Below are 4,536 nucleotides of genomic sequence, written 5' to 3'. Positions count from 1 at the left end.
TCAAATATAGAAATTTAGTGAATACTTTAAGCTAGGTCTTTCTGAAAATGTGGTCTAAATGGTTATGCACAATAATTTCACCTAGGGAGTTGGTAATCAAGGCAGGATGTTACACAAATGGAACAAGATATTTGAAGGACATAAACATATTGACGTGGAAACTGTGAAGTAGGTGTTTTCATCCAATCTCTGTCAATTTGAACCTGAGGGTCTTTGTGGAATGCTTCTTCATTATCACTTGGATAGATAACCTCAGACATATACTCAAAAATTACAAAATAATGACTAAAAAGAAGCTTTCTAATCTGGGTTATATATGATCACCAATTTTGATTAGATCCTTAATAAAGGAGAATCGTGTCTGAGTGTTTCTTTACTTAGATACAAAACATGTTTTCTGTGTGTAAAAAAATGGTTGACTTGGTCATTTGCCAACATTCATTCTTCTCCACAAATCTCCTAAATTAATACTTAGAATCTGTCCTTTAGAAACACATCATTTAAAGGTAACACTAAAATAAGTATGTGATATTGGTAATGCAGAATGTATACTTCACTTTTTAAAGTGGGTTGCACTGAATATGAATTATTCAGAGACTTTCTACTAATAAAATAATGGCAAAAAAAATTGAAGGGATTAGATTTGACTTGGGAAAATAAGATAAATTGATATTGGTAAGGTTTTTCAACAATATTAGTGAATCAGAAACTATAACAAGCTGGAAGGCAGATAAACATTCCTGACCGGAAATTAGAAAACTATTAAGAGGTCATTTGGGGCTGATATGATAGGGCTAATTTATCATGTGCCAATTTATTGAAAGGAAACAATGAGTATTAAATTCATCGGCACTTGGAGTTGTGGTTAAATTTTTTATTGAAATTGTTTTTGTGAATTTACTTTTATTCATTTCTATTTGATGTTGTAGAATTTATTTTATTAAAAGTAGTTTTATCTTACACATTACTGTTCTTTCATCACCCAAATATTCTCTCCCTCTCTCTTTCTTATCTCCCTTCTTGCTTCCCCCTTCCACCCTTTTTCCTTTTCCTTCCTCCATTCTTTCTTCCTTATTACTTGTAATTCCCTTCTTTTAATATCTAAACATAATAAGTAGTCTAGAAGACCATACATATATATTTTTTACTAATAGCACATCAGGAAATTAGTGGTACATCTTTTCTCATGCAAACGTATATGTTAATGACCTCTACCCAACTTTATGTTCTTTAAGAAGACCCACTACATTATGTGAGACTATGAGGAAAGCAGAAATTTGGCTAATGCGTACATATTGGGATTTGAATTTCCTTGTCCATACATACTTAATTTTCAGTTTGTAGGAGGATTGCATTATAAACCTGCCCAACCATTATCTAAGGTAAGTCTCTTATAGTGAAGGATTTTTGTATCTTATGATAAAAAATCTGATTTTCCTTTAAAGTTTACAGCCTGCATTTTAGACATGGGCCACTGGATATCTTCAGTGTGCTACTCCAAATCAGTTTTCTAAGTCATAGGTGTCTCATAAGTGATATTACTGTTTGGGGGACTTTAATTTTTAAGATGAAGAATGAAGTGCTTTAACAGTATATTTAAAACATTTTAGTGTGTCTGTGGTATGGGTACTAAATTGAAGGGACAGGAAACTAGAGCCTTAGAAGTTACTAAGGAGACTGCTGTAGTCATCCTAAGATGCATGATGGAGTTATGAATAAGGACATTTACTATGACCGAAGGTTAAAGGGGCTTTCATGAGAACTCTCAGTTAGACTCCACAGGATTCGGTAAGAAGAGGTTAAGTGTTGTCAGAAGACACAGAATCATATACGGCTTCTTAGATAGCAGTTACCTTTACTGAAATAAGAAACAATTAGTGGAAAAACTTTTGAGATGACAATTATGAGTTCAATTTCAAATTCACTTTAAGGGGCCAAAGGAATTTTCATGTGGAGATTTCTAAAAATCATCTGGATAATATAAGGTTTCTGTCTAAACAGTGACCATTAGAAATAGATTGAGAGTCATCAACATAAACTAGAAGTCACAGAACTGAGATACCCAAATGTTAATTATGTGTGTGTGTGTGACCATGATGCAGGTTTTTTTTTCTGGAGATGGGAGTAAAAAGTAAATTGTATAACACATTCCAAAGTTATCGAAGAATTAAGGTGGATTGCGAGAAATATTGGAAGGAAATGATATTGAGAAGTAAAAGAGAATAATGGGTAAACATAGAATAATATTTAACTATCTTTATCAATAGGAAGTGAGGAAACAGATATTCATTTGCTTGGGTTGTAGGTAAACAGGAATACTTTCTGTAGAAAGTTGCAGGTTAAATGGTGTTCCCAGGAGAGTTCTTGATTTCTCTGTAGGGTAAGATGCATATTTAAATTTAAAATTTCATTTCAGGACTCTGAATATGCTTTTCTTACAAGCCAAGATATACCTGCAGAGAAGCTCTAGAGGGTTATTGCATGAAATAATGGACCAATATCTAAATAAATGTACAGTAAGAGACATGCATATTCCATGGCTCACTAGGTAATGAATATCCTGCCATGCTTTTATGTTTATCTTCTCACTCCTGCGTTCACACACGCATACAATTTCACAAAAACAACTCAGACATGTTTTAAAGAGGGTAAGATCATTCTGTTTCAAACTCAATTATCAATATAGACATTTTGGCAACATGCGTACAAATCACGGCTTATATCTCTGATGAAAAAAAAATTATGCTGGTTACTGAATACACAGAAAAAAAAGAAATGAAAGGCAGTCAGATCAAGAATCCAAATCAAACAGGTAGGTATGTAAGTTTTAATGTGTGCATATATGTGTTTGTGTGTGTGCATCAGTGTGTTTATACTATATATGTATTTCTTTGTATTCAATTATTATCTGCTTAGGAAAATAAATCAAAATAGTAAAACACCAATTCCTGAGACTTCAGAGATATTTTATTAACATTGATGAAGCTAAAAAATAACAGGCTACTTTTACTTATGGCATCGTCTTTCCCCTGGTAATTTTATTAGCCTTAAACTGAGAAAAATCAGTGATTGCAGGGCGACCACAAGTAGTTACAAAGGAATGCATGACACATCAGTAGAGGGTGACATTCACATAAAGTATGATGTGAAAGATCCCAATCCCAGATTTTACAGTGCTCCACTTGCACAACTGTGAGCAATCTACAAAAGAATTTTACTTTGCAGAGAAATTTATATTTTACTTCTATGCCGAAGCTTAAATTAAAGACATGCATTAGTGTCACACTCTTGTGGGAAGGCAGAGAATCACTGTCTTATAAATGTTACTGTGATTATAACAATAGTTTAACTGTTTTGTAGCCTTTTAAACACATTACTATATTTATCCCATTTTTTAAAATTCCTTTTTAGCCCTAAGAATATAAGAAAGAATAAGTATGAGAAAAATATCCTAAATACCTAACAGAAAGTTAGATTAATTTATTAATAATTTATTGGCTGTAAACTAGCACACTGAAAAATTTTAAAGCCTACTTGAAAACCCTTTTTTGGGCTTCCCTCCAAGGAATTTATTTTTTTAAATTAAGTTTATTGGGGTAACATTGGTTAATACAATTATATAATCTTCAGGCATACATTATAATTTGACATCTGTGTATATTCTATTGTATGCTTACCACTCAAAATCCACTTTCCTTCAGCTACCATATATTTGATCCCCTTTACCCACTTCACCCACCCTCTAACCCCTATATTTGACCCTCTTTACCCCGTCTACTTCCCCTCTCCTCCCCTACACTCTACCTTCTGGTAACCACTAGTCTATAGTCCATGTCCATGAGTCTCTGTTTGTTTGTCCTGTTCCTTTGTTGCATTTAGGTTTATATCCCGCGTATAAGTGATATCATGTTATTTTCAACTTTTTCTGTCTGGCTTATTTCGCTTAGTATGATTATCTCGAGGTCCGTCCATGTTGTCACAAACGGCAGTATTTCATCTCTTCTTATGGCTGAGTAATATTCCATTGTATATATGTACCACAGTTTCTTTAGCCAATTATCTATCATACAGCACTTTGGTTGCTTCCATGTCCTGACCACTGTGAATAATGCTGCTATGAACAATGGTGTGCAAATATCTTTATGTATATGAGTTTTCAATTCTTTGGGGTAAATATTCAATAGGAGGATAATCGAATCATATAGTAGATCAATTCTTGGTTTTTCGAGGAAGCTCCATATTGTTTTCCATAGTTGCTGTACCAATTTACAGTCACACCAGCAGTTTATGAGAGTTTCTATTTCTCCACATCCTCTCCAGCATTTGTTATTACTTGTCTTGTTGATTACAGCCATTCTAACAGGTGTGAGATGGTATCTCATTGTGGTTTTGATTTGCACTTCCCTGATAGCTAGCGTGGTTGAGCATCTTTTCATATATTTGTTGGCTATTTGTATGTCCTCTGGGGAGAAATGTCTGTTCAGATCCTCTGCCCATTTTTTGATTAGATCATTTGTTTTTTTGTTGTTATTGAGT

Source organism: Pteropus vampyrus, unplaced genomic scaffold, assembly GCF_000151845.1.
Source record: "Pteropus vampyrus isolate Shadow unplaced genomic scaffold, Pvam_2.0 Scaffold57, whole genome shotgun sequence".
NCBI classification, from domain to species: Eukaryota; Metazoa; Chordata; class Mammalia; order Chiroptera; family Pteropodidae; genus Pteropus; species Pteropus vampyrus.
The sequence above is the reverse complement of the archived record's forward strand: the minus strand, read 5'-3'. Positions refer to the sequence as shown.